This window comes from Ornithorhynchus anatinus, chromosome 14 (assembly GCF_004115215.2).
Source record: "Ornithorhynchus anatinus isolate Pmale09 chromosome 14, mOrnAna1.pri.v4, whole genome shotgun sequence".
Classification (NCBI taxonomy): Eukaryota; Metazoa; Chordata; class Mammalia; order Monotremata; family Ornithorhynchidae; genus Ornithorhynchus; species Ornithorhynchus anatinus.
In genome coordinates, this window is record NC_041741.1 from 27,782,562 (window position 1) to 27,804,282 (window position 21,721).

Below are 21,721 nucleotides of genomic sequence, written 5' to 3' on the forward strand. Positions count from 1 at the left end.
CAGCTGGGGGCTGTGATTCCCCGGTGACCTCTGCTTGATCGCTCGGACAGCTGGCCAGAGCCGGGGGGTGGTGGGAGGGATTTCCACCGTGAGGAATGGTTGATCGGAGGGTGGAAACCCGTCACGTTGGAGAGCGGTTTATGGCAGGGCCTGCATTGCTGGTAGAGGTTCTCCTGCCTACTAATGATTATAATCATTGCGGTACTGGTTAAGTGCTTACTGTGTGCCAAGCACTGGTCTAAGCACTGGGGTAGACACAAGTTAATCAGGTTGGACACGATCCCTGTTCCTCACGGGGCTCGCACTCTTAATCCCCTTGTTACAGATGAGGTCACACTGAGGCGCGGAAGAGTGAAGTGACTTGCCCAAGGTCACACAGCAGACATGTGAAGCACGTTAGAGAAGCAGCGTGGCTCAGTGGAAAGAGCCCGGGCTCGGGAGTCAGAGGTCATGGGTGCGAATCCCAGCTCTGCCACTTGGCAGCTGTGGGACTGTGGGCAAGTCACTTCGCTTCTACGGGCCTCAGTTGCCTCATCCGTAAAATGGGGATGAAGACTGTGAGCCTCACGTGGGACAACCTCATTCCCCTGTCTCTACCCCAGCGCTTAGAACAGTGCTCTGCACGTAGTAAGTGCTTAACAAATACCGACGTTATTATTATTATTATGCGGCGGAGCTGGGATCAGAATTCGGGTCCTGCTGACTCCTAGCCCCATGCTCTATCCACTGAGCCACACTGCATCCTAGGGCTCACAGTGTGGGTTTGTTGCTTAGCCCTTTCAGCCACACCAACAGGACTTCAGCCCCCCGCCCCGAACCTCTGTGTTGATTCTTCCCCGGTTGTAAGCTTTTCTGTATTTTAAACACTTCATATTTCTCAGAGAAGATGAAACAGCTGGACACCATCTTCTCCCTCACAGCCCCTCGTGTACTTCAAAATTGTTATTGTCATCCTTTAGGCTTCTCTTCTCCAGGATGAATGATCTCAATTCCTAAAGCCTTCTCTCATGGATTTCTTTTTCCAACTTTTAATCATTTTCGTGGCTCTCTCTGAACCCACCAGGTTTTCCAAACTCAAGCTGCAGAGGTTCATGAAGTTACTTCTATAATTTACTTTCCTATTTGGCAGTGATCCGAGCTTCGGTCAAATGGAATAAACACAGCATTTTCACAAAAACTAACATTTTCAAATCAAAGTATCTTTTGATAATCCATCAGTCAATTCATCAATGAGTTATCGAGGGCTACCATGTGCAGAGCACTGTACTCGGCACTTGGAAGGGTACAATAGAGTTGGTAGAGTAGGTGCCCTTAAGGAGTTTACAATCTAATAACAGCGTCTGCGTCTCTTTAAAAAAGCTGAAGAAAACGTTTCTTGTAATTCCTCTATGTATATTATGCCATTTTAATGAAAGCACAACTTCCTCAGTTGACACCGTATCGCATAATTTTCATTTAATTTCATAAATCATCAGTTCCAAAAATCTTCGATAGTGTAATGCTAAAGCAACCCTTACTAGAATGCAATAGAGCAAAGATAAAGTAAAAGGTAAAAAAAAAGATACAGGGAGGAAGAGTTGAAATGACATAGTGGTTTCAAATGCCCTAAATGGAACTAATGCCTCAGTAAAATGAAAAAAAATTAAAGACATTTTTCATTCTGACAACCTGAAATCCTGTTTTAATTATAGAGTAATTTCACTTTAACTGCATGACTTTCAGTCCTATTGGCAACAATTTTGAAGAAAGTAGTACTTTAAAATATGGGAATCCTGTCTGGTAACTCTATCTGATTCAGATTTTCAAAATTAATCAAATTCATTGCTTAGGTTCTATTTTAATCGACTGCACAATTAGGCCCTTAAAAAAGGCATGTTTTCTTTTACTTTGAGTCAAAAATATGGAATACATTTACCCTTCAAATGACAATAGGAGTGTCTGCTGAAGTTGGGAAATAAAAGCTTGTGAACTCCGAGTTTGCTAAGATTTCTAAGATCACAGTACCAAAGCATACAACTGTAGTTATCATTACTGCAGTTGAATTATCGTATTTGTTCATCACAAAGTATGTGCCAAGGACTGTGCTAAGCACTTGGGTAGATACAAGATACTTAAGTACCCCATGAGGCTCACAGTCTCATTAGGAGGGAGAGCAAGTATTGAATCCCCATTTTACAGGAAAAGGGAACTGAGACAGCAAGAAATTAAGTTACTTGCCCAAGGTCACACAGCTGGTACGTTGTGGAACTGGGATTAGAACCCAGATCCTCTGACTTCTGGGCCCATGTTCTCTTCTCTAAGCCATGCCATGTGACCTTTAGGAAAAGCAGGGTTCTTGGGGGGGAGGAGTCTGATACAGCTTAATAGACCACTAAAAGGTTTCCCAAACACTCCAATCCCAGACCAGAAGTTTAGCTTAGTACCCAAGGAGGGAAAGAGGAACAAGCTAAGCCGCATCCAAATGCCAGTGTACTCCTTATATGTAATAATAATTATGACATTGTTAAGAGTATGGGCTTGGGAGTCAGAAGGGCCTGGGTTCTAATCCAGAAATCTCTTTCTAGAGAAGCAGCGTGGCTCAGTGGAAAGAGCCCGGGCTTGGGAGTCAGAGGTCATGGGTTCGAATTCCAGCTCTGCCCCTGGTCAGCTATGTGACTGTGGGCAAGTCACTTCACTTCTCTGCGCCTCAGTTCCCTCATCCGTAAAATGGGGATGAAGACTTTAAGCCTCACGTGGGACAACCTCATTCCCCTGTATCTACCCCGGCGCTTAGAACAGTGCTCTGCACGTAGTAAGCGCTTAACAAATACCAACATTATTAATCCAGCCTCCTCCACTTGTCTTCTGTATGACCTTAGGCAAGTCATCTAACTTCTCTGTGCCTCATTTACCTCATCTGTATGATGGGGATTAAAACAATAAGCACCGCGTGGGACATGGACTATTTCCAACTTGATTAGCTTGTATCTACCCCCGTTGTTCAGTACGATGCCTAGCGTACAGTAAATGCTTAAAAAAAATACCATTTACAAAAAAAGTACTTACTGTTTGTTAAGCACTGTTCTAAGCACCGGGGTTAATATAAGTTTATCAGGTCAGACACAGTTCCAGTCCCAATATGAGGCTCACAGTCTGAGTGGAAGGGCAGACAAATTCCATTTTACAGATGAGGAATCTGAGTCACAGAGATGTTAAGAGACTTGTCCAAGTCAGACAGCAGGCACTTGGTAGAGCTGGTGTCGGAACCCAGGTCCTCTGACTCCCAGACCCATGCTCTTTCTACTAGGCCACGCTGCTTCCCGAGTTTCTGTCTACCTGCAAAGTATTAAAAGCAAATAGGCGAACTTGCTTAGCTAACCAGAGGAACAACACACAGCCACAAGGTAGTTGGGCTTCTACAGTGAGTGAGCGCTCTTTAAAACCCCTTTAAAACATCTCATCTGTCCTCTCATCTATCTCCAGCTTGGAGTTTGCTCTCCTGCAGGGACTGTTAATGTTTTCTAAGTCCCTCTCAAGGGACTTCACCTCCTCCCTTTATAGCTACAGTGCTTAGCATAGGGCTCCACGCACATTAAGCACTCAACAAATACAAATGAACGAGTGCATCTTTTTTTCTGATGTGAAATGGTGTCCCTCTAAACCCTTTTCCTTCCCCTACCTAAAATGTGTTTTAGTGACCGTCTCCCCACCTAGACTCTAAGCTCCTTGGAGACAGGAAATGTATCGCCCAACTCTCCTGTACTCTATTCTCCCAAGCATTTAGATTAATTTTTCTGCCCAGAATGAGTGTTCAAAAATTACTATTGGATTGACTGAGGGCCTGTCAGTGAGTTATCCAGTCAGTCAATTGTATTTGAGTGCTTACTGTGTACAGAGCACTTTATTAAGCGCTTGGAGAGTACAATTTAAAATAGACACATTCCCTGCTGATAATGACCTTATAGTGTAGAGGGGGAGACAGACATCAATATAAATAAATTGCAGATATGTTCATAAGTTCTGTCTGGCTGGGAGGGCGCGATAAATAAAGGGAGCAAGTCAGGGTGAGGCAGAAGGGAGTTGAAGAATAAGAAAAGAGGACTTAGAGAAGGTTTATTGGAGGAGATGTGACTTCATTAAGGCTTTAGAGGCGGGGAGAGCAATTGTCTGTCAGATATGGAGAGAGGGTGTTCCAGGCCAGAGGCAGGACGTGGGTGAGAAATAGGCGGAGAGATGGATGAGATCGAGGTACACTGAGGAAGTTAGCATTAGAGGAGAGAAGCGTCCAGGCTGGGTTATAGTAGGAGAGCAGTGAGGTGAGTGAGGATTGCAGAAGGAGATGGGCTGGAGAACATAATGCTGGTGGAGGAATAGAGGCTCCCATCAGGCTCTGCACAAGGGTGGCATGGATTTGGTGGAGAGAGATGGAGCTCTTAACTTTGGAGATTCCACTCCCACCCAAAAAATGGAAGGCCTGGGAGGCTGGGCTGTCTGGCCTCCTTCCCTAGCTCCTGCCTCATCTCAGGTGCGCGTACAGTAAGATTTTTGCCCCTGGGATATTCCGGCCCTGCTTGTGACATCATATTACCCTGATTGCTTAGCACGATCATACAGGTGAAACTTTTTTTTCCTCTCATTTTGGGTGAGAGGGTTCCCTGGATAATTGAGTGTCATCCCCAGGTGATGTGGGGAAAAGTAAAACCTCTGGCAGCAGAGGCTGTAAAAATAGCTTCCCTACTATCTGCCATTTCGACCTGTCCCCAACTGGACATCTCGGCTTCTCTCATAAAACCTTCCCTCACCTTGACTTTCTCATCCGTGGCTTTAGGGATGTTCTATTATGCCCTCTAGCCTCGCTAGAACTTAGAGCTTGGCCTTGTGGAAAGAACCTGGGCCTGGGAGTCCAAGGACCTGGGTTTTTAATCCTGGCTCCTCCGCTTTTAATCTTGGACGGGTCATTTAGCTTCTCTGGTCCTCAGTTTCCTCGTCTGTAAAAGGGCAATTGAATACCTGTAGTTCCTCCCCATTAGACTGTGACCCCAGATTGTCCTGTATCTACCCCAGTGCTTAGTACACTCCTTTTAACTTAGTAAGCACTTCATCAATCAGTTGCATTTACGGAGCCCTCGCTGTATGAAGGACACTGTACTAAGCACTTGGGAGGGTACAGCACAACAATATGACAGGCACATTCCCTGCCCACAACGAGCTGACAGGCTAGAGGTCTTACAATCCACAGTCTTAAATTCCACAGCTATTATGACTGTCGCCATCTCAGCCCTCTCCTGGAAGCCCTAACCTTGGTGTCATCCTTAACCCCTCTCACTCCTTTTTCAGGGCTGAGTTTGATGTGAAAACTGAAATCTCAGCAGCCTACAGAGAGACATTGGGTTTGTGTGGAAGCTCCTACTGAAAGCTCACCTCCTTCAGCAGGCCTTCCCAGACTAAGCCACCCTTTTCCTCGGCTCCTCCTCCCCTCCCCATTGCCCCGACTCGCTCCTTTTGCTCTATCCCCCCGCCCCCAGCGCTTGTGTGTGTATATATATATATACATATTTATAATTCTATTTATATTAATGATGTGTATATATCTACAATTCTATGTATTTATATTGATGCTATTGATGCCTGTTTACTTGTTTTGATGTCTGTCTCCCCGCTTCTAGATTGTGAGCCCGCTGTGGGCAGGGATTGTCTCTATTTGTTGCTGAATTGTACTTTCCAAGTGCTTAGTACAGAAGTGCCCTCTAGGAATGGAGTTGATGTGGTGGTTTGCATTTGGGACAGGCTCAGTCACTAGAGCTCCTGTGATTTAGCTCCTTTTCTCTCCTCCCATTCCCTTCTGCATCCCCCTGACTCACTCCCATTATTCATCCCCCCCCCTCAGCCCCACAGCATTTATGTACATATCTCTAACTTATTTATATTAATGTCAGTCTCCTCCTCTAGACTATAAGTTCATTGTGTGCAGGGAATGTTCTGTTATATTGTTATATTGTACTCTCCCAAGGGCAAAGTACAGTGCTCTGCACACAATAAATGTTCAATAAATACAATTGACTGACTGATAGGCCACAAGTCGAACTGGGCCTTGGGCAAATCAGTCTAGAATGCACCGTGACTTGGCAATTCCCGATTCCATTTGGTAGAACATGCAATCTTGGGTCACGGGGAAATAGCTCTAATGGAATCGTTGCAACTTGGCACTTTAGCAATTCCTAGTTTACTAAATGTCTCTCAAATATTTACCACCCCATTTGAGATAATTGCTTAAAGATTGGGAAGAAGAATAAGACATGCAGAAAATTTCTAACCCACTAAAAACTACTTCTTGAAGCAACCAAAAAGGAAGAAGATTGGATGAGGTGAGAGTGAGAAATTTGGAACAATATCTTTAGTTAATAAAATATAAGAAAGTAGCTTGCACAGAAATTGGAAAAGGAAGAAAATGACTTCATTTTCATTTTATTGTAGAACAAGCATAATCAATAAAATGGTCTTCTTACAATTCTTTTGAAACCATGTGAAAATTTTACCATGAGCAATTTGCGGTTGTTTTCTTAGCAACTTTGCTAAGTGTTAAATTTTTTGCACCCAATAGTATTGAATAATATCACATGCCTGAAAGCGTTTGCTGTTGGGAAGGATGGTATTCGACGTGATTCTCTCCTGACAGCTTCCTACCTCTCTATCCATTCCATTTTAGTTTTTTCACTGATGCTTCTCCATCTCTTACCCCATAATTGTGAATTTACCGTCAGGGTTCTGTCCTGAATCACCTTCTCTTCTCCCATTTATATTCTCCCCCTTGAGGAGCTCATTAGCTCCCTTGGCTTCAATTACCACCTCCGGGCAGATGATTTCCAAATGTACCTTACTATCTCTTAGACCTCTCACCTCTTCAGAAATCTCACATTTCCTCTTACATCCAGGGCATCTCCACATGGATGTCCCATCAAGATCTCCTACTTAATACTTCTAAAATAGAAAACCTCATCTTCTTTCCCAAATCCTCTCCTCCACCTAACCTTACCCTCTCAATTGACGACATCGTCATCTTTTCTGTCTCCGAAACCCGCAAACTTGATATTATCCTTGACTCCGCTTCCCACTCTTATCTGTTATTAACTAACAATTAATAATTATGGTATTTGTTAAGCACTTACTATATGCTGAGCTCTAAGTGCCGGGGCAGATACAAGGTAATGGGGTTGTCCCACATTGGGCTCACAGTCTTGATCCGCATTTTACAGATGAGATAACTGAGGCACAGAGAAGTTAAGTGGCTTGCCCAAGACCACACAGCGGACAAGTGGCGGAGCCAGAATTAGAACCCACGTCCTCTGATTCCCACGCCCGTACTCTTCCCACTGAGCCACGTCGCTGAATTTTTCGGTATAGGTTCAAATAGCCTCCACCTTGGTCCAGGCACTTGTCCTAACCCACCACTGTTTCTGTGTCAGCCTCCTCCCTGGTCTCCCTGCCTCCTGTCTCTCCAATCCACACTTCACTCTGCTGCCCAGATCATCTTTCTACATCTCACCATTCCTCAGAAACTTTTAGGGGCTGCCTATTTCTCTCTATTCATCCATTCATTCAATAGTATTTATTGAGCACTTACTACGCGCAGAGCACTGTACTAAGCGCTTGGAATGAACAAGTCGGCAACAGATAGAGACGGTCCCTGCCGTTCGTCGGGCTTACGGTCTAATCGGGGGAGACGGGCAGACGAGAACGATGGCAATAAATAGAGTCGAGGGGAAGAACATCTCGTAAAAACAATGGCAACTAAATAGAATCAGGGTGATGTACATCTCATTAAATAAAATAAACAAAATAAATAGGGTGGTAAAGAGATATACAGTCGAGCGGACGAGTACAGTGCTGAGGAGGTGGGATGGGAGCGGGGGATGAGGAGAGGGAAGGGGGGAGAAGAGGGTTTAGCTGCGGAGAGGTGAAGGGTGGGGTAGAGGGAGCAGAGGGAAAAAGGGGGGAGCTCAGTCTGGGAAGGCCTCTTCTATATCTCCCTTATTCATCACTCCCTTCTCTCACTACACCACAGCTCAAATACTTCATCCGTCTCAATTTTTGCCTCATTCTCCTCTCTTCAGCCTCTCCCCACACCTCCCCCACTGTCTGGGACTCCACAGCTCTTTCCATCTTTAAGGCTTTTTGAACTCACATTTTCTCCTATCAGCCTTTCCAATTGATATTTCTTCTCCCTAGTCCTATCCCACAACTACCGTTTCTGCTCCAAGTACACATTTATGTATTTACACCCACCTGAAGAATTTCTATACTTGGGCAATTACAAAGGCTCATGCATATATCTATTTTTTTCCTTTATCTGTAAATTATTTTTTAACATATTTTTAAGGTATTTTTTGCCATTTTCCAGGCATTATACTAAGCCGTGAGGTAGATACAAGCTAATCAGGTTGGACGCAGTCCACATCTCACATGGGACTCACAGTCTTAATCCCCATTTTATGGATGAACCACAGAGATGTTAAGTGACTACCCCAAGGTCACACAGCAGACAAGTTTCCTCATCTGTGAATAGGGATTAAATCATACTCCCTCCTACAGTGGAGAAGTTTCATGGCCTAGGGGATAGAGCACAGGCTTGGGAGTAGGAAGGACCCGGGTTCTAATGTTGGCTCCACCACTTTCTGCTGGGTGACCTTAGGTAAGTCACTCAACTTCTCTGGGCCTCAGTTCCCTCATCCGTAAAATGGGGATAAAGACTGTGTCCCTTACGTAGGACAGGGACTATCTAACTCAATTACCTTGCTATCTACCTCGGAGCTTAGTACAGTACTTGGCACATAGTAAGCACTTAACGGGTACCGCAATTATTATTGTTATTATTAGACTGTGAGTCCCACGTGGGACAGGGACTAGGTCCAACCTGATTAATTTATATCTACCCTAGCTCTCAGTATAGAGTTTGGCACCTAGTAAGTGCTTAATAAATATCATTAACAAAATAGCACAGTGCAATGAAGAAAGATTACCAGACAAGAAGATATCGAGGCAAGATTAAAAACAGTGCCGGCAGTTGTAAACCACAGAATGTCAGCCCTTTGTGGCTGAGGGACAGTGGGGTCAGCTGAGTTCCTCCATGGCCTTTCCCAGGGGCATACCCGGTCATCGGTAAATCTCTCTCTCCATTAGTGATCATCAGTGGTACTTATTGAGCGCTTGCTGTGAGTAGAGCACTGTACTAAGAGCTTGGGAGAGTACAATACAGAGGAGTTACATCAGTGGCACCAGTGACTCAGGGTAGCTGTTCAGATGTCCCAACTTCGGGTGATGGAAATTAACCAGGGAATTCTTCCCGGCGGTTGTGGAATTTCTTCAGGTGAGTTTTGAAGTCGGGGAGAGCAATGGTCTGGCAGCTTTGAGAGTGACTTGATTACTGCATCTGCCTTCTCACGGACCTCCCGGCCTCCTGTCTCTCCCCGTTCCAGTCCATATCTCACTCCGCTGCACAGTTCATTTTTCAGCAAAAACATTCAGTCCATATCTCCCCACTCCTCAAGAGCCTCCAATAGCTGCCTATCCTCTTCTGTATCAAACAGAAACTCGTACCGTTGGCTTTAAAGCACTCAATACGTGCTCACCCACCTACCTCACCTCACTGATCTCCTGTTCCGGCCCAGCCCACACACTCGGCTCCTCTAGCTCCAGCTAACTTACTCTGTCCCGATCTCCTCTATCTCACCACCGACCCCTTTCCCACGTCCTCCCCCTAGCCTGGTACTCCCTCCCTCTCCATAAATGCCGGTCCACCAGTCTCACCACCATCAGAACATTACTAAGGTCACATAACCTCCAAGAGGCCTTCCCCAGTTTGGCCTTTCCTTTCCCCACTTAATGTCACTTCCGCGTCATCCACGCATTTGTATCTGTGACCTCTGGGCATTTGTTATTTACCCCACCCCCAGGCCCGCAGCACTTATTTCGTATCTTTAAATTTCATATTATAAATTATTCATGTTAATGTCTGCCTCCCTCTCGAGACTGTAAACTCTGTTACGGGCAGAGTTTGTGTCTGCTGTGTTGTATTGTGCTCTCCCAAGCGCTTAGTACAGTGCTCTGCCCATAGCAAGCACTTAATAAATACAATTGATTTATTAATTGAATTCAGGCAGGGAGAAAGGCACGAGCAAGAGTACAGAGGAGAGAAAACTGAGTGACAGGCACAGGTCGAATGCATCCCTTTTGGAGGGTAGGAGGATGAGAGCATGTTTTTAAGAGACAGATGTATTATATTGTGGATCAATTCAAATTACTGGAAAATTCAATGCAAAGAACGTTTTTTCACCACTCCATTGGAATCTGGGAACTTTTCCATCTCTGAATTCATTGCTGTTTTATTAATTTTATAACTTTTAAGGGCATATATGACCATATCACCTAATAGGACTTTCCCTAAAGTTTCTAGTTTTCTAGTACAGTTTAGTAAAATCTCTAGCACCTGCTCTGCCTACTGCAAGCAATATCATTGAGTGATTCCAAGGCCTGAGTAATTTTTTTTATGATATTTATTAAGAACTTGTACTCTACCAACTGCTGGGGTAGATACAAGCTTATCAGGTTGGTTACAGTCTTCATCCACATGGGGCTCATAGACTTAATCTCTATTTTACAGATGAAGTAACTGAGACACACAGAAGTGAAGTGACTTGCCCAGGGTTACACAGACAAATAGCAGAGGCAAGATTAGAACCCAGGTCCTTTTGACCCCCAGGCCCAAGGTCTATCCACTAGGCATCGCTGCTGGTCGGAGACACTTCTGCAGAAGTGATTTTGCATCCACTGTCATGGTTCTTTCTAGCTCTTGAATTCTCTAGAAATTGACTGGGAAGAAAATGGAACTACTTTCTAATTAGAACCGGCCAGCAAACTGGGGGAATTGGACACCCGACTTGGGGCAAGTCACTTACCCTCTCTGGACTCCATTTTCTAACCGGCAAAGTGGAGACAAGATCCCTCTTTCCCCCTCCCTCTTAGATTGGGAGCCCTGTGGGAGGCAGAGGCCATCTCTGCTTGATAAGCCGTTACCCACCTCAGTGCTTACCAGAGACGCCGCCTCCAGAGAACTGCTGTAAATATTCTTATATTCTACTGTCTCCCCTGTCTGTCATTCATAGACATCAATCTCCTTGAGGGAAAGGATCATGTCTGTGAACTCTTATACTGTACTTTTCCAAGTGCTTAGTACAGTGCTCTGCACATGCTCACTAAACATACTACTGATTTTTTTTTTAACAAATAGTTTAAGAAATCAGCTGACTCGTATTTAAACACAGCCCTACTGATGATGCTCTACACCTAGCAGTCCTTGGCATTTATTGCGTACTTACTGGGCGCGGAGCACGGTACTAATTGAATGGGACTGTACTTATGATGAAGACGTGGCTGAAAAGACATATGTAACACTAACAGAGTCTACCACACAGGGCTCATTTAAAGTCTGGCCTCTGTCATGTTGATATGTTTAGCATCGACAGTATCTGGCACCGCTTTCAGCTTCCCCTCCTCGTCTCACAGTTCCCTTGAAGCATCTGTTCAAAAAGTCCCTCCTTTCTTGACAACAGCACGCAAGGCCGATTTGTCTGTCGGAACAGTCCCGATACATAGTCTGAAGCTGGAATTTACAGGACATTTAAGGTGTTGACAATCTTCTCCATGGCAGAGTGAGGGTTATAGTCATCTTGTCTTACGCTGTTGAGTCGTGTCCGACCCGTAGCGACGCCATGGACACATCTCCCCCAGAATGCTCCACGTCCATCTGCAGTCGTTCCGGTAGTAGATCCGTAGAATTTTCTTGGTAAAAATCTGGAAGTGGTTTACCATCGCCTCCTTCCACACAGTAAACTTGAGTCTCCACCCTCAACTCTCTCCCATGTCGCCGCTGCCCAACGCAGGTGAGTTTTGACTTCTAGCAGGTTGCCTTCCACTCACTAGCCACTACCCAAGCTAGGAACGGAATGGACAGGCCTCTGCATGACTCTCCCTCCCATAGTCGAGACTGGAAGAGTACTGGGAACTCTCTATATAGGGGGTTATAGTAATAGGCACTAGTAAAAATAAGAAAATAGGATGCTTTTCCAATAAGTCCGAGGTTTCCTCTTTCTCCCATTATCTAAATTGCGTTTCTCTCATTAAATCCACAGATCTGTCCTGTCGGTTCTGCCTTCACAACCCGCCCTTTTCTCTCCATCCTAACTGCTACTGTGTTGGTCTGAGAACTTGTCCTAACCCGACTTGACTACTGTGCCAGGCTAAATTGCTGACCTATCTGTCTCCTGTGTCTTTCCCCACTCCAGTCCAAACTTTCCTCTGCTGTCTGGTTCATTTTTCTCAAAAATAAACGCTCAGTTCACATCTTCCCTCTGCCCAAAAGCTTCCAATGGTTGTCCTTCCACCTCTACATCAGACAGAGACTCGCAACTATTGGCTTTAAAGCACTCAACCAACTCACCTCTTCCTAGCTTACTTAACTCGCTGATTTTTTCCCTCCCTAATGACTCACTCGTGAACTTACTCCCACCCCCTAAGCACTTCAGGAAACCTATCCCTACTTGCAGTTCATTTTAATGTCTGTCTCCACCTCTAGACTGTAAGCTCCTGGAGGAAAAGTTTAAAGGTTTAAAGTCTACTAAATGTAATGGACTCTCCTGAGCTTTTAGTGCTGAGCTGTGCACGTAGTAAGTACCCAACGGTTGATTGATCGATTGATTATCTGAATGATAATTCGCCATTAGAAGTATTGACTCATTCGGTCAATCAAACAGGCACCCAGACTATTCATCTCCTGAAATGTCAGGTCCCATAGCCTCACCAGTAGAACAACTGAAAGGATTTGGTCTTTTTCATTTATTCTGAATCCCTGCCTTTGATTTCACCAGGTGGATTGCTCACAGAACTCAAACTGCTGTGGAGCAAATAAACAACTAAACTCCTTGCAGGTAGGGACTCTGTCTCTTACTTCTAATGTTTGCTGCCAAGCATTTGGAACGGTGCCGCGCATTCTGTAGAAACTCAACAAAACTACCCACTGATTGGCTTAGTGATAAAAATTGCGGAATTCCCTAGTAGCAACTGTGATTTAGTATTTAGAGCAGTTAACAAATAGGAGATAGAAATTTTCCAGTTGAAATGAAAAGAATCCAAGCTGATATAGTTTCAATTTCTGATAAATTTGGGAAGCTCCTAAAAAGAATTTTAAAGCACTTATATTTTTAGTTTGGCACTTAAATGCTTTGCCTGGAACTAAAACATATAAAAGTCTTGTACAACTCCAGTGAGTGAAAGATTTTTTTTTTTCCAAATAGACTTATTTTTGTTGTTTTCAGTATTTCTCAGGTGTTTTAATATAAAATAAAATCTCCCTAAACAGAACTACTTTTTTCCGTGCCCTTCAATTTCCAGTGATTTTATCATTAGGGAAGAATTTGAAATAACAGTGGACAAATAATCTCTTAATGCTTTTCCTGGCAAGTAAGCAATTTGTCAAATCAATCCAATTTCCAAAAAAGCATGTAAACTCAACAGTTTTCTGTGCCAAGGAATCTGCTCTTTCTCTGTATTTAGAACATGCACTAGTGTCTCTGGCTTTCATCTCCCACAAAAAATAAAGATTCTAGGGATTGAATTTCTGCTAAAAGGAAGTTATAGCTTCCCTAGTCCCAACTTCAACTCCCGCTTTCATGCAGTATTCATGGAATTTTCAGATTCGAATTGAGTAACGTGATCACTTTTCATATTTTTCTTAAGCAAAAAAGTGTATCAGAAATTCTCTGGAAATTTTAGCAGGTTCATTTAGCTAATACTTGATTTGGAAGTTATTCCTTTTTAAATGCTCTTCGAACAAACTAACCCAGATCACCCCGATGATTCTGCTTTTCTCTGTCCCTTCACCGTGATGATTTCCTTGGGCTGCTTCACAGGCGAGCAAAAGGGAATTTACATCATAATTTAAATAACCAGGTGCAGTAACTCCCTTAGGTTCAGGATGTTCTGAGCTAATGGCCTCAAGTCAAGCAAAGGGCTATTTTATTTTCTTTTGCCAGAGAAAATACTTAATGTTCACATCTGATGTCAGATTTATAAACAACCAAGAGAGAAAAATTAGAAATGTACATATCTTTGAGGAATAATTATAGGAATATGGTTCACCATTCACCAGGAAATGAATCAGGCAGATTCTGAGGTCTGGCCTTTTTCCTCCTTCTTTCAGAGGTGATTGTATATAGCACTTAAAACATCCTTTGGGAGAATGGCAGTTGGAGGGAGGTAGTAAGGCCTTAAGCATCCTTACTCAACTGCAGGTCTAGAACCAAGTTTCTGGATGGCAGTGATCCATGGACCTGCTGTAAATGGCAAATCTGATTTTTCGAGCAATCTCATCAGGGTTACCTGTGAAGCACATTAAATAGCAGGTCGGTATCCCAAGCGGCTAAAGCGTGATCACTGGAGGTAGGAAAGACTGCACATATGCAGTGAGGGGAGCCCAGCAGACTCACTCAGTGAATGGTATTTACTGAGCGCTTACAGTGTGCAGAGACTGTACTAAGAGCACTGTACTTCGGCCATCCTTACCCAGTGGGTGGTGCTGAATGGCGGCAGACGATGGAGAACTGTGACGATGCGCTATCCATCACAGATAGTCGGTCAATGGTATTTACTGTACTAAGCACTGTGCTAAGCACTTGGGAGAGTACTGTATAATAATAAACCCATTCCCTGCTCACAACGAGCTTACAGTGTAGAGGAAGAAACAGACTTTAATATAAATACATACTTGCTCGTCGTGGGCAGGGACCACGTCTACCAACTATGTTATACTGTACCCTCCCAAGCGCTTAGGACAGTGCTCTGCGTACGGTCGGCACTCAATAAATACTGCTTGATGGATTGATTCATGATAGTTAATATTAGCCCCTGCTAATATTCAAACGCTTAGCATATGTTCTGCTAATTATATACAATGAATAATTCCATCCACCCACTCATCGTATTGCTGCCTGATAGAGTTAAAACTTATGTCAGTCACCAACATGGCTTGGCATTATCCTCTTAAAGACATAGCAAAAAAACATTGGGGGCACACAAAAGAAAATGTATAAATGATAAACTGCCATAAAAAGAGAAGCAGCGTGGCTCAGTGGAAAGAGCACGGGCTTTGGAGTCAGGGCTCATGAGTTCGAATCCCAGCTCTGCCACTTGTCGGCTGTGTGACTGTGGGCAAGTCACTTAACTTCTCTGTGCCTCAGTTCCCTCATCTGTAAAATGGGGATTAAGACTGTGAGCCCCACGTGGGACAACCTGATTCCCCTATGTCTACCCCAGCGCTTAGAACAGTGCTCGGCACATAGTAAGCGCTTAACAAATACCAACATTATTATTATTATTAAAAGTGGACTTGATTTCCTTTCCATACTATTGCTTAGTGTTTGCTAGGGTCAAACAGCCGTGTTCTTTTCATTAATTAAGTCAGCCAACTCTTATATATCCTTTTGAATAGAGAAAAGAGAGTTTCCTTTATTTCTCTTCTAGATTGTGGCATGCAACAGCTGTCAGATTTCCCAGAGTCACCATTTGTTTGACCCATTTATGAGCATGCTTTGGAGTACTTCTGTGTTCTTGTAACGGAGGCTTATGTAGCATCTGTTCTTGTCTGACTTCCTCCTTTTTTTCTCCTCTTTGGGACATGCATTATAGTATTCAACTAATGCCAATGTGCTCCACCACTTGTCTGCTGTGTGCCCTTGGGGAGTCACTTCACTTCTCTGTGCCTCAGTTACCTCATCCGTAAAATAGGGATTAAAGCCGTGAGTCTCAACGGGGACAATGACTGTCCCCAACCTGATTAGTTTATCTCTACCCCCGAGCTTAATACAGTCAGCGGCACATAGTAAACGTTTAACAAACCCCACAATAATAATCCCTTGCTGACACCCTTCCTCCTGCCTGAAATTCTCTCCCCACTTGGAATCCACAACTCTCCCTCTTCGAAGCACTCTGTCGAACACACTTCCTCCAGCAGGCATTCCCTGATTAACCACCAGCCCAGATCACATTCATTCTACAATTTTCTTAGTATTTATGTTTATAACCAGCCATGTGCTGTTGAGTGCACACTCTTGGGACTTGGGTTATTTAAGAAACTATGTTCAGGAAGATTAAGAGTTTGTGTGTTTATTCACACTTGTGTATCTAGTGGTGTAATTTGGATCTGTTTAGTGTTGCGCTCTTTTCCTTTCTGTACTTTAATTTTAACTTCTTCCGCATGTCAGGTCTGAATATTTAGGATTGTCCAACTGCATCCTGATTTTCTTTCAAGTCCCTCTACTGATAAACATGATAGAAGAGCTATCACCGAATGCCCTTCAGATCACCACTGTAGTGTTCTGTTAATAATCACATTCCCAGACACACTGAGAGTTCTGCGTCCAACAGTGAATGAACAGCTTCCCGATACTCAAAGGCGAGGATATTCTAACTCTGCCAGCGGGTAGAGATTTCAGCGTAGCAATGACCCTCTTTTCTGTCCCAAATCACCAGGTTGTCTTCACTCCTGGGTCAGGTTGATCCGAGGCCATAATGGGCCCATTTCCTTTTTGGAAGGAATCCCTGTCTGACCTGGATTTCCACGGGCCAACTTTAATGGCCGAACGCTAACCGACACAGTTTTCCTCGCATAGACTCAGTCACACACAGTCATTTATCCTGGCCGTCCTCTTCTTATCACATCTGATAATATAACTTTCCTTCTGAAATGAACCTCCCAAATCCCTGTCACTGAGTCTTCCAAAGTTCTTTTCAAAGTGACTTTGAATAACGAATTTGATTGTGTTTTGCTGGCTCAGAACACATACGTCATTTGTCTTTGGCATGAGATTAACATGAAGATAACAGAAACAGCTTTTTGACAGCTAGTTTGACTAGGTAAGAAATTATTTGGGAGGAGCTGGAATTTCTGATAAATGTTACAGCGCTGCCCCTTTGGCTTCAAAAACATCGCTCTGTCGGGGAGATTTTATCAATGCATGCAAGTGTGCCTGATAAGTAAGACTAATCACTTTATTGTACAGATATATTCCCTACTTGTTACCTTGTGGCATTTCTTAAATGCTTATCATGTGCCGAGCACTGTACTAAGCACTAGGGTGGACACAAGGTGATTGGGTCGACACAGGTCCTACACGGGGCTCACAGCTTGAGGGAGAAAGGAGATCTAATCCACATTTGCCAGAAGAAGAAACTGAGGCCCAGGGATGTTAATGACTTAACCAAGGTCACACAGCAGGCAAATGCCAGATCTGAGATCAGAACCCGGGTCCCGTGACTCACAAGCTCGTGATTTTTTTTTAATGGCATTTGTTAAGCGCTTACTATGCGTCAGGCATTATACTAACAACTGGGGTAGACACAAGCTAATCAGGTTGGACACAGTCCATGTTCCGTGTGGGGCTCACAGTCTTAATCCCCATTTTACAGATGAACAGACAAGTGACTTACCCAAAATCATACAGCAGGCAAGTGGCAGAGCTGAGATTAGAATCCAGGCCCTTCTGACTCCCAGGCCCGTGCTCTGTCCAATAGGCCACATGGCTTCTGTACTGTTGCATTTTTTAACACAATGCCTGGTGCCATTTTTAAATCTCCCTCTAAGACTTATCATCATCCTGAAACTTCTATTCAAAATCAGTTACCATCTCTGTTCACCAGGCTGACCCGTCTCCTCCTGCTGCCGTCAGTTATTCACCGTCATGCCAGATTTTAATCATGGTATCGTTAAAAGTTTTCCAACATGTTCTGATTTGCGCCCCCCCCCCCCCCCCCCGCCCCCTTCAGCTTTCCTTGAAGCATCTGTTTGGTTATCCTACTGTCCATCCAATCTCTTCACGTATCCTTTAGACTGTAAGCTCGTGGACAGGGAACATGTCTACCAAATCTGTTGTATTATACTCTCCAAAGTGCTTAGGAAAGTACAATATAACAGATCCGGTAGTGACATGTTCCCTGCCCAGAATGATTTTACTGATTATAGACTCCTTAAACGCAGAAAATGTGGGTCTCGCTGTCATCTAAGTACTTGTCCTCAAGAACTGCTCTGTAAACACTTTTCATTGATTAATTGGTGATAAATCTGTAGAAGACCAAAGTGATTCATCATCTCAGAGAGCCATGCACACCACCAAAAGTCTACACTGGAAACCAGATGTAACTCTCACAGAGTTCTGTTACCTAAGCAGACCACTGACTAATGATGTAACAAAGGAATTAGAAAATAGAATAAAAATGGGCAGCCCATCCTCTGGCTGACAGCTAGATTAAATGTCGCAATATGGTATTTCGACTAAACTAAAACTCTGCAAATGTGAGATCTGGATTTACCCACAGATGCCACTTTACCCACAGATGCCACAATCAACTCCTTGAGCAGCCCCATCAGCCTCAATTCCCCCCGATGCCATTACCAAGCAACGTGGCTTAGTGGAAAGAGCCTGGGCTTGAGAGTCAGAGGTTGTGAGTTCTAACCCTGACTCTGCCAATTGTCTGCTGTGTGACCTTGGGCAAGTCACTTAACTTCTCTGTGCCTCAGTCACCTCATCTGCAAAAATGGGGATTTAAAGACAATTTAATAATGTTGGTATTTATTAAGCACTTACTATGTGCAGAGCACTGTTGTAAGCACTAGGGTATACAAGGTAATTAGGTTGTCCCACATGAGGCTCACAGGCCTAATCCCCATTTTACAGATGAGGTAACTGAGGCACAGAGAAGTTAAGTGACTTGCCCAGTCACACAGCTTACAAGTGGCAGAGCTGGGATTCGAACTCATGACCTCTGACTCCCAAGCCCAGGCTCTTTCCACTGAGCCACACTGCTTTTCTATTATCTTGATTATCTTGATTATCTTGTATCTACCCCAGCTCTTAGAACAGTGCTCTGCACATAGTAAGTGCTTAACAAATCCCATAATTATTATTTATCACTGTCCCAATACAATAAGTAAGTGCTCAATAAATACAATTGATTGATTAATTGGGAAACCAGAGGAAAGTGATTTGCGAACAGCAGGAGGAAGAACATCGATAGAACAGGTACAAGTACTAATGGATCGGTGTGAAATCAGTGAATATACAAATAAATATACATAGTACATATGTGCTAAAGATAGGAATAAATTATTTAAGTATTAAAGATGGCAGTTGGGTTGGCACACTAAGTTGCTCTGAACTGACTGCAGAAGTCTTCCTTTAGAGAGAAGCAGCGTGGCTCGGTGGAAAGGGCACGGGCTTTGGAGTCAGAGGTCATGGGTTCAAACCCTGGCTCTGCCACTTGTCAGCTGAGTGACTGTGGGCAAGTCACTTCACTTCTCTGGGCCTCAGTTACCTCATCTGGAAAATGGCGATTAAGACTGTGAGCCCCACGAGGGACAACCAGATTCCCCTGTGTCTTCCCCAGCGCTTAGAACAGTGTTCTGCACATAGTAAGCGCTTAACAAATACCAACATTATTATGATTAAAGAAGATAGGATTTTAGAACGGCTTTAAAGATGAGAAGAGCTGTGGGGGGGCTTTAATATTTTTTAATGATATTTGCTAAGCGCTTACTGTGTGCCAAACGCCGTACTAAGCGCTGAGGCAGATACAAGATAATCAGGATGGACACAGTCCCTGTCCCTCTTTGGATTTAACGTCTAATATTATCCATCCCAGACCTCTTCCAAACCACCGCATATGTGTGTCATAGAAGTTGATTTTTGACACCCAGAAAGAGGAAAAAGGGGAAAGACAGGTCATCATCATCTTCAGCATCAACAACAACATTTACCGTTTGACCACTCCATTCTTCAATCGATTTATTGAGCGCTTACTGTGTGCAGAGCACTGGACCAAGTGCTTGGGGGACTTCAATATAACACTAAACAGACACATTCCCTGTAGTGTGATCAGAACATCGTACCGATGCTTGGGAAAATACAAAAGAAGAAAAATACACTATTCCCGCCCTCACTGACTTTTTCTTTGCGTTATTGTCTGATTTTTGAAGATTAGGATTCAGTACGCTTGCACATAACCAGTAGAGGTCAGTATCTACCACGTTCTATCAATATACAAAAGTCTTGTCATTCTTAATTGATTAGTGATAAATTATATTTTCAAAAACGAAAGGATGAGGAATTGCCAGTAAAACGTTTTCCTCTTGGTTGCTCTACATAACTGAGGCAATATGCAAATCAGAGCAAATGCACACAAAAAAATCTAATATAATAATTATTCCCAGTTGTGGATGTCACCTCAAAGCAGACTTTCTTTGAAATGGAGGGAGAATTACAATTCTCCTCGAAGATCTGTGTATTAGCCTTCTAGATTACTAGTCGAATTTCACTTGACCTTACTTAAATTTGACCTTATTTAATTTACTCGAATTATAAGTCCAAAAGTAAAGCCCAATTTAAATGTGTGCCCAGAAAAATCAATGCACTTTAGAGAATACATTTGTAAAAGTAAGCAAACTCTGACAAGAGTGGATTTCTGTTTCTCCTTTTCTCAGTACGTTCAAGCATACTGTAAAAATGTTTCAGAAAAACTTCTCTAATTGCAGATTAACAGGCTTCATTTCAAGAGAGAAGTTGTCTGTTTCAGATTCAAGGAAAATAGACACTTGATTAAGCATAAATGAAAATCTAATAATTAATAACTTGCTTTGTCAGTGTTTGTCACGGTCCGCGTAGGGTGGAGCCTGGACTAGTGGGTTATTTTGAAGTCTGGGGACCATGAGCAATCAGGAAGAGACAGATGGAGACATAAACCAGTAGATCTCTTACCCAAGGCTTTGTTTATTGAAACTCAGACCTTCCAAGGATTTAGCTCCCCAGTGCTAGCTAGCGGTTAGTTACTGTCGCAGACAGTGGTTGGGTACCTATGGGTGCCGATGCTGCTTATCCTTCCCATCGTCAAGGTCCGCTAGGTATCGTGGCGCGGGCATCCCCGTTACACCGGGTAGATGTGCGGGTCTGGGCCGGCGGGAAAGTGGGTGCTGCAGCTGCCCCGAACCTGTGGTGGGCCACCCCACTCAACCTGTCTCCCTTCGCAGAAGGACTCCGTGTCGCCATTCGGATCGGCGCCCGTCGGCCCACCCGAAGTCGGTTGGCGGCTCCCGGTTGGGCTCCACGGGAGCCCCAGGTGAAAGTTTCCAAATGAGATAAGTTCTCTCCACACGTACCCTGGGGGATTATCCGTGAGGGTATCATGGGTCTTGAAGCCACGAGAGAAAAGTGCTCACAATGTATCTTGTGCATATGCATTATACCTTGCACATTTCATCTGTGATATGCAAGACCCTCTCCTCCTCTGTGAGCTTGTCAGGGGCAGGGAATGCATCTGTTTTTTTGTTATTTTGGACTGTCCCAAGTGCTTAATACAGTGTGTTGCACACAGTAAGCACTCGATAAACACAACTGACTGAATGAATAAATGACCCGGGTGGGGATTGCCCAACTCGAAGCCCTTCTTCCTCTTGGTCTGGCTTCTGCATTTGGACTGGTCATCTTAGTGTAGTTTGAGGGGGTGGCGGGAGAGGGGTTGGCATTTGTCAAGTACTTACTACGTTCCAAGCACTGTTCAAAGCGCTGCAGTAGATACAAGGTCATTGGGTTGGACACATTCTCTGTGCCTCATGGGGCTCAAAGTTGTAATCCCCATTTCAGAGATG